The sequence below is a fragment of the Rhopalosiphum maidis genome, chromosome 1 (assembly GCF_003676215.2).
Source record: "Rhopalosiphum maidis isolate BTI-1 chromosome 1, ASM367621v3, whole genome shotgun sequence".
NCBI classification, from domain to species: domain Eukaryota; kingdom Metazoa; phylum Arthropoda; class Insecta; order Hemiptera; family Aphididae; genus Rhopalosiphum; species Rhopalosiphum maidis.
Genome location: NC_040877.1, coordinates 52,413,311 through 52,427,054, shown reverse-complemented (window position 1 = coordinate 52,427,054; position 13,744 = coordinate 52,413,311). Strand labels below are relative to the sequence as shown.

The 13,744-nt window shown below is 29.0% G+C and overlaps 1 protein-coding gene across 1 annotated transcript in view; it reads right to left on the bottom strand.

The window, feature by feature from the left end:
- Window positions 1–12,579: 12,579 nt before the first annotated feature.
- LOC113548091 (nuclear hormone receptor FTZ-F1) overlaps window positions 12,580–13,744 on the bottom strand; it is a 61,752-nt gene continuing 60,587 nt past the window's right edge. The window contains exon 10 of the mRNA XM_026948761.1: window positions 12,580–13,263. The gene's annotated coding sequence lies outside the window, so the exon portion shown is untranslated. The remainder of the gene's footprint in view (window positions 13,264–13,744) is intronic.

Sequence of the window (13,744 nt, the reverse complement as noted above, 5' to 3'; positions counted from 1 at the left end):
TTCAATTTAAACAATTTAAAAATAAACTGAATTATATGATACAAAATAAAATACTTTAACACAAAAATAATTTAAAAAAATGTCAAAATATCTGTACGATAAAATTGTTTTTATAGTATTTCTCACAATTAATATATTAATTATATATATATATTAAATTGAAATAAAATGATCAAATAATCAAACTAAACAACAAATACAAATCACAATAATTTTAACTTCAACAATAATATTAATAATATTATTATTACAGGTATAATTTACATACATACAAGTAATATCGTAATATTATAATAATATGTAACTATACTCTTTACAATTTTTGTGTGTATATCAATTACTCAATTTCTAATCGTTTGATCTTTTTGTGGATAAATCTTCGTATAAAAATAAACATTTAATGTTTTCTTTGTTCAACAAGATTACAAACAATTATTACATGTATTTGCTTGACTTCAATTAAATGTATTATATACTTAATTTCAAATAGTTAAAAAGTATTTATTTAGTATTCAATTTATATCAAAGATCGTATGTGAAAGCATATTATGGTAAACGTCTTCTGAATAATTATATGAATATTTGTTACCAATTTCCATGATACTATTAAATACGAATTTTTTCAATAGTAATAGTGACATACATGCAATATTATACACATCATATAACTATGTACGAATAGGATCAACGATATTACACAAATGTATACTTTTTATTCTTGATTGCCTTGAATTCTATCCTTGAACTTTGTATCTACACATTTTATAATATTGCAGCAGTTAATAGTTAATTCCGCTTTTAATATTTTATAGAGTACATATACTTCATATATACTTCTACTTTCACAGTTAAGTATAAAAGCTGAATTTTCAGTTTAAATATTTATATGAAAATTATTAAAAACTTTGATGTGTTATCAAGTTATGTTGGTATATTAAAAGCTCATCTATCTATTATTCAATATAATCTTGATAGAACTTTTCAAAGAATTCGCAATGTTAAAAAAAATGTATATATCTTTTATAGTTTTATTAGGGTTTGACGATGTATTCTATACAGTATACTATTAAATATCATATTAAATTATGTTAAAAACCGTCGACAATTCATGGAATATAAACAATAACCATATGTGCGAAATTCACTAGTTTGGGCTGCGTGGGATAATTTTTATTTTTCGTACACGTTTAAAGTATAAAACTTTTGCCAGTGTTTGACCCCCATTAAAAGACCACTTTTGGACTCAAGGGGGCTATTAGACCGACATCTGAAGTTTACGAAAAAAGAATTCTACACTTGAGTTCCTCCCTCTCGGTCCATCTTTCTCTCTTTATTTCTCTCACTCATTGTCACACATACACACACAAAAATTTCGCTTAACGCGTATAATACATATAGCACGACAAGTTTACGAGAAATAAACTTAAGAAAAAAATATCCGTTTATAATGTACAATATATATTATAGTGTCGTGATAACAACGTCGAAAAAATCGCAGCAACAAATAAAAACCACGTAATATATCAGGTTTAAAAAAAAAAAAAAAACTGGAGGTTTTAAAATCCATAATCGAGTTTTTAACGTTGCTTTCGGCTATGCCGAAACACTGTGCTCCAGTTTTTGCCTAGCCAAGGACACGCGAATGTGTGATTATAGCGGCTGCCAGCTATCTCTATAGTGTGCTAAACAACCAAATTATACTTCTAACGTCAGTCGCCCCTATAATATTAATAATATTAAATGTTGTAATGCAAATAATATCATGGTTCGAAATTTGCAAAGCATTAATTATTTTACTGATGTATGAGAAACATCTGTGGACAAACAAATTATTTACCTTAATTACTTATAAAATATTGTTTAAAATTAGTATTTTCACCTTTTGCTGTATAATAATATAACATAATATTATAAACGTTGAATGCGAATCTGCAAACACTGTTGGTGAGGTGAAATTAAAATGACTAATTTAAATTACCAGTTATATCATATTATACAATAATAAATTAAATTAAAATATTTAACACAAACCCCATTCTATTTTTTTTTTTTGTAATTTATCCATACATAACTGCGAGACCGGGTTAAGTGTTAAATAAGAAAACCGGCCAGATTTTGATAAATTCCGTGAAGCTTTTAATTTTTCTCTTTTCTGAACATATATCTGATTACATAATAATAAAGGTGTAAACCTAACTTAAATCATAATAACATATATAATTACAAAATTATACGATATAATATAATATACATACTTAAATATAAATTATATAATCTGAAAATTACAATTATTTACAAAAGCGCAAAAACGCCGGATAAAATAAATGTTCCTTTCAATAGTTAATATTATTTTACGAGTAAATATACTATAGTATATATACGTACTCTCTAATTTAAATATCCTTCATAATAGAATTAGTTCATTCATATAATATATTTTGTGTACTTCTTTTTAAAATATTCCTATTACAAGGTCGTATTGAAACTTATAATTATTATAATTTATTTGTTTTAAACAGATACTCTTGTAATTCAATATTTAAGTATTACAAATTTAAAATTTTATTATTTTCTAGATCCTGAATACGGAACGATAAGAATAAGTAATGTATAGCTTATACTATTTACAATAATATTTTATTACGTTGTTTTTTTAGTACCCTTTTCTGTGAACAGTTTTTTTGGAAGACGTGTGCTCTAAAAGTTTTATGTAACAGTTTTAAAGATCTAAAATCTAATTTGGACGGTACTTACTTGAAGAGGGTTTTTTTCTAAGAAAAAAACTACTGATACGAAACATTTTAGGATAAACTTCAGCAATTGTGTGGCTGTACACAAATGCAGTTCAGAATATAATATAGTTCTAACCAGAATCGCAATTCTGATGCAATGATTTATCAATACTTTCAGATTTAATTATGTAACACACCATATTACTACCCTGCAGTACCCTGAGCCGAAATGAAATGATATATGTCCAATGGCCAACACAAAGTTTAGTTTGAATACAGAAATATCCTATAATTGATATTATAATCCTTATGAAGATTCGATTGTGTCACCAGAAAAATTAAAAACGTGTAGAGTAGGAAAACAATTTAATGAAAGTCAGGGCTCATTTGTCATCAGCTCATCGCCGTTGAACAGGTCCGTCAGAATCGTCAGATTCGTGATAAACCATGTCGTGCGTCCACTCGTAGCACGATATCCTCCATTCGAAGCTCCGAGGCTACTGGAGAAATTAAAACTATGTCGGATGATTTTCGGTTATAACAACTTATTTTCGGAATAACTGAAAGATCGATTCCAAAATATTATGTAAGCACGCGTCCGTGCAATATGTTATTCTCGATTGAGACCGATTGCCCGAACCAATATAATGTATAGAATTGTATTCACTATTTTACTCATAGTACTTAATCAAAAGCAGAAATTCGTCCGATCGAGTGCCTTATAATAACATCAATCACGATACATCTCGTACCACCGATACTTGGTTTTCTGTTATAATCGATTATTTTCAAGCAACTGTAAATAGTAAATATACACACGTACATAAAATATGTTGTCAATGCGAATGCAATAGTTCGTAAGCCAAAACAACAATTTTCCAGGAAACACATAAATATAAACAAAAGGTAAAAATAGGTAAAATATTGTTATAATCATAAACATCGCTGTACCGTACCTTTGTTTCCCACACTTATAACTAATTTCTGTAAACAATGTCTAGTCCTGTATCACTATACAGGATATAATAATAAAAATAACAATTTTCAGTATGAGTATTTAAAATACGTTATACATGATGATTAGGTCAGTGTCTAATTTACATGATAATATTTGATAGTATTGTGATAGGTGCAATAAATAGTGAGCAAGTAAGTATTATATGTTGAATTTTTGATATGATGTATAATATTGGTATACATACTCATCCATTATCCATACAAAATTCTACTTACGATAATTGCTTCTTCGACAAGGTTTTTTTTTTAATTTTTTAACTTTATCAATTGAAAGTTTTTACATTACAAACGCAAAAACCAATTATTGATTACAGTTTACAGAATTTCGATGTAAATTTATTTTGAGAATTTCAATAAAAAATAAAAAAAAAAGGTTTCCGGTAATAAAACTACCTATATGGACGTCATGAGTCTAGGGTGTGGTATTCCAATACTTATAAACTAATCACTCATGCAAATGTATGCATTATTCTCTGACAGGCTAAACATATTTCAGCAAGCAATAAGACACGTTTGAATAAGTTAATATATCCGTTACGTCCGATCGATCAGTGATGGCATATGCATAGTAGTGATATAATCACAAAAATAATAATGGTTATGCGCCAACATTTATTTATATAAAACCAACAGCAATAAATATCACTCACCCTCCTGTACTCCACACGTGGGTATGACGTCCTTTAAAGCCACACCCTCACCGCGTGCGTTGTCTGTTGTCTCCGTCTTGCGAACGTATCAACATAACTAACCTAATAAGTAATAAGTATACCCACGAATAATAATTGCAATAATTTCAACGAGTCGGGGCAATTGTTTTTTTACGCAGGGATGATAATATAATACAAACGGACGCACACACGCAACCGGCTCTCCGCAGACGGATATAATAATAGTCAATTATACACGTATAATTGAGGGTAAGGCGTATATTTGCCGTGCATAAGACAGGTATTATATATTATATACGCATAGGTAATAAATAATTAGTAAAAAGCTGCAACCTCGCAGCATAATGATAGTATAGGATCCGATACAATGACAATATTTTAATAAGTTATTATATAAGTACTCGTCACACCAATAATTGGTGACTACCGTTCGACGTCGCAATACCATATAATAATAATATGATCTACCGCGACCTTCCGAATATAAAAGCTACGATCGACGCGCGAATATAATATAATCGATTTTGCTGTGGAACCGATGCGCGCATCACATTTCAAAGTAAATATATTTTGACTTGCGCGTATAGACGGTTTTTTTTTAATACGATAATATATCATAAATACATAGCTTCTGGTACCACACACGTGCATTAGGTAGATATAGTCTACCTATGATATTTACTTGCACACGTGGGTTTAGTAGATTGTTTTTTCTCTTTGATCGTAACAAACTGTCGTTAACACTTAAAACGTCGGTTTGTTCTATTTGCAGCACCAAATGTTATCATTATCAACAAAAATATAAATCGAAACAAATTTCAACAATATGTTTAAAACGTTTAAATGGTAAAATTCTCAATTTTCATTATTAGGTACATCACAATAAAAGTGTTTTCTAAACAATTTTTTTAGCCAATCATTATTCAATATTCATCTTATTTTTAATATAAACTATGAATTAAAGTCCTTAATCTTATGACGGCTTATAAAATTGCGATTCACAGCTCACGCCAATAAGTAGTAATGACAATTAAGATTATATACCATATAATATCATTTTTTCAATGTACCTAGCGGTAAATCAATCTAGTGACTATATACTCATCGTTTAGGCTAGTATTAAAGTAAGTAGTTTATTTTTCGATTAATAAGCGGTATTTACTTATGTTTAAATTCGGAATGAGTCAAATTATTATAATATGATATTATGTGTATATTATGTTCATGTACATTAATTACATTACAATATTCATTACATCGATTAACATAAAGATTAAAGACTATACGATGAATATTTACATAATAATTGTATTAACTACGCAAAACCCCGAGGAACGAAGATGGTCAATTTGGTTTACCGTCAAAATATCTCAAATATGAGACATAGCCACAGCCCACAGGCATGAATCTGTATAATTATAACAATAGAACTATTAGTCAAATAATTACAATTATTGTTACATAGAACACGGAATGGAAAAAGGTTTTGGAAACTAAAAGCTGCGGGACCCCAGATTAAATTCTAGAAAGAAATTACCAGGACAAAAACATCATTAACTTCTCCATTAATATGTCTAAATGGAAACTTTAAATTACTTCGTTTTCTCCTATGCAAGACACAGTGGCGGATCCAAGGGAGGGGTAAAAGGATAAATACCCCCATCCTCCCTTGAGCTTATTATATTTAAATTTTATAAATTTATAAAAGTATAAAAATGTTGTCATTAATACCAGTTTGTAAGAATAAATTCTAAATGGTGAATATTATAATAAGTAAATAATATAAGTAATTAATGTTTATATTAATAAGTATGTTATTAAGTAGGTATGAATAGTATCTGATGGATATATTTTAATTACCCCCCCTCCTTGATGAATTTCTGGATCCGCCCCTGACAAGACAATAACTAAAATGTAACAACTCTACCAGATGATTTTGTCGGTTTGAATCAACGTATATTATACTAAAGGCGACAAATTCCAAAAATGTTTGATGTGTTACTAAATTTTAGTTGGTATGTATGGATTACAGACAGTCTCTTATAGGTATTCCAAGAGATACCGAACACATATAGTCCTGGATCTTTAGAGAACTAGAACACTTGAATAATTCCCTATTAACGAATCTAAGGTGTTTCAGTGACTTGCACGCAAGTTTTCAATTTTAGCCTGAAAATGTTGTACTCGAATTTGAATGTAATACCCTCCGACATCCACAACACAGCGGACATCACCAGAAGACTGCAGAATAATAATATATCTAAATAAAGTATTTAAACGAGATAGAATCCTAACACGTTGGTGTTCGTGTATATTTATTATTCGGGTATATCATGTATATAGGTATATTGTCATTACTTATTAGGTAATTATGTTATGCACAATGCAACTATAGTAGGTACCTATTCTATTTTATTATACTCATTAGTGATAGGTGTGAACCCGCAAATCACAATACAAGTACATAAAGTCTTAACTTTGCAGGAGTGCCAGACTAGATTACGTATTTTTTTTTTTTTACGTAAACGCCGAGTTTCATTCGTATGTATAACATTTATATAACTATTAATTATTATTGACCGTATTGTTTTATGTTTAAGACAATGAAATCAAATCAATGTAGCGTTCTTCTGCAGTCGTACACTATTGAATATTATTATTATTAATGTCATTACATATAGATATTGATGTAGGTACTGTCGAACCTGTAGACCAGCACTGCATATTTATATACCAGTGCAGCTATTTACATTATGTATTACTGTGATGGTAATTAACAACGTGACAGGCCTCTGTTCGATAACTTACTTCGGTACTTAGTTCCGACGACAATTCGGTAATACGCATGACATATTAAATATGTATACACTGTTCGCAGACCATTGTCCGTCCAATTAGAAATCGGAGTTTCCGGAAAGATTTATATAGTTTATTAAAAATCTGCTCGGCTCACGCGTCGTCGTTTATTGTTTACAGTAGGAGCATGTGCAAATCACCGCCAATGCCCATATAAGTATTATATTATGTATACCAATATAAAAACGCACGTGTATTAAGGCACTAAAACTATAGTTGTAGTAAACCCAGAGTTTCAACCTTTTTTCACAAGGTAAACTTGATCGTGATCGGATAATATTAAACCGTCCCACAATTACATAAAACTTAGTAGGTACCTGCGCGTCTGCAAAGTGTTCGAGAAAAGCAAAATAAACTGCACAACAACGACATACGTTTGTAATGATGAAAAAATATATAATTTTAACATTTATACAGCGATTATTACAATAATTATCGGTAGATAGGTACCAGTACATCCATATAACCCATACATCAGTGGGCGTATCCAAGATTTCTAAAAGAAGATGGCAAAAAAAATATTTTAAAAATTAAATTTTGAACTTTTAACTTATGAGCAGACAAATAATTTTAAACACATCCTACCGGAATAAATAATATTTTTAATAACTTTTTATTTTAATTTAGTTGTAAGTTGTAATAGATTAAATCTTTTCATAAGTAATATTTATGAATTTATGGATTTATGATATTACGAGTATTATTATGTCTATGTCCAATTTAAAACTTTCATTCTAATAGATTATTTTTATAAAAGTAGTTAATATTTTTTGACTACACTGTCATATTCCGCCGATTGGGTGTGGGCAGACCCCTTATGGCTGACCCCTTGGCTACGCTATTGTCATGTATTACGATAAACGAATAACACATTATACACAATTAATAAAACTCGATTGTCGACGTTTTTCTTAGCTCTGAGCAAAACAAAAACCCACGCCGTGGGTTTCGTATACGATACACAACAGTGATTATGAAGGGACTTGTACATTAGGACCATTTGGTATCACATACCCTATTATATACCAAATGTTTATAGGTACGTCATCACTATGACAAAAATGTTTGATTGACAAAAACCATTAAGGTGAAACGTCAAAGTTCTGACGGTATTTCGTATATTATACTTAAATGTGAGAGATGGAAAATAATATAAATGAAATATAATAGAAAAAAATCTCACGAAAAGCGAAATACGGTATTGCGGGACCTTTTGTGCGTGTGTGTGTGTGTGTGTGTGAGGATAATAAAGACGGTAATTATTGAAAAACAAAATCTCGTCCCGAAACTAGGACATGGACGTTTTTAGGAGGACGACGGCGAATAATATAATAATAATAAATACTAAGACCTTCGAACGTGTCATGGACGCGCGTTCGTTACCATATACATTTTAATATTATATAGGTAGGCACCAATAAAGTGAAAGGTGTGCAGTGTATGGGTTTTATGCGGTACAAGCGCTGTACATAATAATACCTCTATATATAAATAGTCATACCTATTATAAAATAACATAATAAATAGCGATGGACGAAACTTATAACGAATGCAAAAAAAAAAAAAATGAAATGGGAAATAATAAAAAAATAAAATAATAATTACACGCAGAACACGTCAATTAATTTTCGTTTAATCGGTTAACTTACAACATATATTGGTTAGCGCAACACGTATACGCTGCATAATATATATAAATATATAATATTAGTACCTATATGCATATAATTACGTGTGTATAGAGGTATATACGAGTACATATGAACAAAACCGTTTTTCTTAATACATATTATGTATATATATATATACATTTATATACGTGGGCGTATATTATATCGCGTACATTTACTGAATTGTTTACAAGTTCACAACCGACAACAAATCGTACGTGCGAAAAACGGACGTTATTATATATTACATTTTACAGTTAGATACCTAACTATATGCGACGAGACAACGACGATTATAATAATTTCAAAAGTATAACAATTTTGCTCGACAAGTACAATAATAATAATAATAATAATAATAATAAGAATAATAATAATAACAATAATAATAATAATAATAGTAATAATATAATATATCGGCCGGTGGTGTCGCGTGCGACATAAGTAAAGTATAGCTGACATAATACATAATATTATGCATGCTTATATAATATAATATTATATGTTTTATTATTAGCGGTCCTTCCGTTCACATACACTTGCATCACTCGCCCGTCTCAATTTTGTCCTCTACTCGTCATATTATTATAAATATATGTGTGTATATATGCACACGCAATACTATCGCACAATAATAATAATAATAATAAACATCCGACCTATTAACAGTTTACCAAACCCTCTCCAACACTCCTTCAAACACTCGCGGTACTCACAATATATATTACTATATATACACGACTTTCTGTCTCGAATCCGTATCAAAACATCGCACGACGGTCGCAAATTCATCTTTTCCACCACCCACACGCCAACGATATCATAATGACAATAACAACGGCAACATATCGATGTGCGATATCTCAAAAATAATATCACATTGCCGTGTAAAGCGCACTGCTGCATAATGCATATCATTATGACGTGCACCTATATGTACAGTAACATCGATTGTACCCGTTTATTCATTTTATTATGGTGCCGGTTTGACAGAAGTTTCTGAAAAGAATGTCGGAAAGAAAACGGACGGACCGAGCTTTTATATACACACATATATAAACTATATAGGTATATATAACAATTAAAATTACATTTATCATAATAATAAAATCTTAACCGACAAAAATATAATATATTATTAACACGAGAGAAAAATGTCCTTGCCTTATCTCTCCCCCCACCCACCCACCCACCCACTCGGCTAGTACTTAAAAATCTTCTCTCTTCGAATCCAACTATATCACTTTATATCACTCAACAATAACGATATTTCGCTTATCCTAATTGCGGGCATACATCTAAACTATCCTCGATGCCATTTAGTATGTATCATTAATAAAAAAAAAAAAAATAAAATAAAAAATTCAAGTATAATCAATAAACATTATATTTTAAGATCAATACACATAATACGAATAAAAATAATACGCTGGTAACAGGTTTTAGAAACATTCTCGACCACAATTTTGTACCATTAATTATCCGTGTAAATTATTTTTAATTTCGTTAAAAAGTAATAATAATAACGTCTTAACGAGACAAATAATGTGTTTTGAATGAAAAAAAAATATCGCATAAATAATAAAATTAAACGTAAATCTATATTTACATCAAAAATAGATAATACAAACACAAAACACTTAATAACATGGTATTTATAATATTTTTTTTTTATTTAATAATAATTATTATTAGCTTAAATTATATTTATGTATAAATTATGTTATTTATAATATAATATATATATATATATATTATATGGTACAAACGCAACGAATTTATTGAGGTAACAGGATTTTTTTTTCATATTTCTTAAAAATATGTGTTTAATTGTATTCCGAAGCAACGAGAAACATAATCTATATTTTATTTTTCGTGTTCTCGTAACTTATCTATAATATACATATACATAATAAAATGTTCATTTAAAAACTAATACGAAACTAAGGGATAAAAAATAAAAATACATAGCTTATATTCTAAGCGCGGTTAAAAGTTGAAAAAAAACATTAAGGGAGGGTCAAAATATAATTATACAATAATGATAATAATAATAATAATGATGCCAAATATATAATAGTAATATTAATAATATAATAATAATAATAATAATAATTATAATGATGGAGAACAAAAGAACCAACAGTGTTAAAACCATAATAAAAACTTAAAATATTTCATTATCTCAAAAAATAAAACGTATTTTCCTTTTAAAATAGATTAAGAAATATACTTCCAAAATATATATTTATATATGTATTATTATTAATAACATTATATATTTTATTTAAAAAATATTCAATCACAATGTTTGATCACGAATTCATACGAAAACCCTGGACGCTTTTTTTTTTAGTAATTATGATTAAATTTTCTTTTAAACTATTAGTTTTTGAGAAAAAAAATTAGTTACATATATATGTCTGGAAACATTGTAGAACTTTGGTCGAAATTCAAACATTTTTTTTTCTTTTCTTCTCTCAATATTAAAAAAAAAAAAAAACTGACAGACTTGCAATATTATCGCACTGCCCCGGGCGCGTATGTAAAGGAAGACAGAGGCTGGGAAGCGTTAACGCAAACGCATACACATACACACATCGAACGGTAAGTTCGTGTGAAGATTTATACAATCAAATATTGAGATGTCTGAATATATCGTGTGCGCACGCTTGTGACAAACCAAACGAACAATACAAGCATAAATGACGAATAAAAAAAAAAAAAAGGAAAAAGAAAAGATAAGAAAAAGAAAAACAATGAGCAAGTACATAGTAATATTACTTACAAAAAAAATTTAACGGTAACTCATAGTTTCATACATTCATTCTTGTGTTTTATAAAATTGTTTTTTTTTTAACGACAATATTTGTTTTAAAATAAATATTTTTAACACCTAACATTATGAACCACAAAGGTATATTATATAATAATAATAATATATGCCATAAATCTATGTATACACGCATAAATAAATAAATCTCTAAGTCTAAACAACTATGAAACTATGTTATATAATAATAACTATAATAATATTATACTTGTAGAGGAAATAAAATATAAAATAAGGCGAACGCTAACTTGTCCATCACCTTCTACAAGGAAAAAAAAATAAAATAAACGTTTTTAGGTATTTGTTTTTAAATTTAATTTATTTAGACGGAATGTTTTTCTTTTTTCAAACAAGATCCAAAAGACGAATGCCGAATCAGTGATTTTATGCCCAAATATCCCAAAGAAAAAAAAACAAAAAAAAAAATTTGAAAGATAAAACTAAAGCTAATGGGGTTAACAAAGATAACGAATTGGTTTTAGAAAAATATTTTGTACTCTTGTTTTGGAGGCAATGGTAGTTAATCTTTTTTATTCAATTGATATTTAAAAATACTATATACATAAATAAATATGTATATGTACAATTACTTTTTACACAAATCATCGTAAAGAAACAAAATATGAGTGTGCGAATATAGTAAATTGGTTAAAACATTAAGATCTTTATAATTTTGAGTTAATAATATTGAAAATAATGATACAATTTACAATAATACACACGAATACTGTAAACAACAATATTGTCACACATAATTCATTGAAATCATTCTCTCTTTGTATATGTTTCTCACTTATATATCTTTTTCATGAACAAAATTTCTGCAATTAATAAAAAGAAGAAGAAAATCGAACATATAACGGATTAATATCTTATTTAAAATTGGAACAGTGTGTGTAGGAACTGAACGGCTTGCATTATATTGTTAATAATATAAACTTTTTTTAACATTTTTTAACCTTGAGCACATCTCCTTTTACTGGCCTTTTGAGATTTGGTAACCAAACATTAAATACCTAAGCTAAGCATTAAAATCATCATAATATATGTACAAACTATATCGCTCATAATAAAAATATATGTATACATATGCATTATGCTCTAATATGCACTATTAAACATAACATAGTTAATAATAATCGGATTTTTTGGGCGCACATTGTGCACTCTTATTTCATTAGTCATCGGAAGGATTACTTTTCTTACATATTATAATAAAAAAAAATACATAATTTAAATAATTAATAATTATGTGGTGTGTATTTGTGTAAGAGTGTGTAATCGTGTATTGGTGTATGTGTACATCAGTGTACGTGGTGTGTACGAGTAGTTTTGACCAACATCGCGTACGTGTGTAATGACGCTGTCGACGAGATCAGTTGGTAACTCTGTAATGACTCAAAATGTATTTAGTTGTCATGGTAACGTGGCTGTCGCTCAAATAGACGATGATGGGATTTGTCTTTTAAAATATTTGATCAGCCCTGAAAAAATAAATAAATAGGGTTAAGTACTTGAAAACGGACAGCAATAGACGGTTAAGTTGGAAAATAAAAATTGACTGGCGAGTGGTGACTATTATCGGAAGTTACGGAATCGCTTTGTTATCCGTCCGGAGTTATGTACCGAAATTAATGGCAAAATAGCGTTTCAATGAAAAAAAAAAAAATTAATAATAATATAAAAAACAATAACAGTGCCATAAACACGTATTAGGTAGGTAGGTAGGTGGAGCACTACGACTGTTGCGATTTCGATGAATGACATGATTCGGAGTCTTGTAGCACTCCATGTCTCGATGTGGTAAAACATCATCTGCCTAATTGGCCATGTATAATACATTATTATTAGGTAGGCGGTATATATCGTATATTATTAATAATATGATGGTCGCGAGAATATTACGCGAACGCGGCGTAGTACAAACACGACGACTGTGTAACGATGCGAGATATCGAGAGTCGT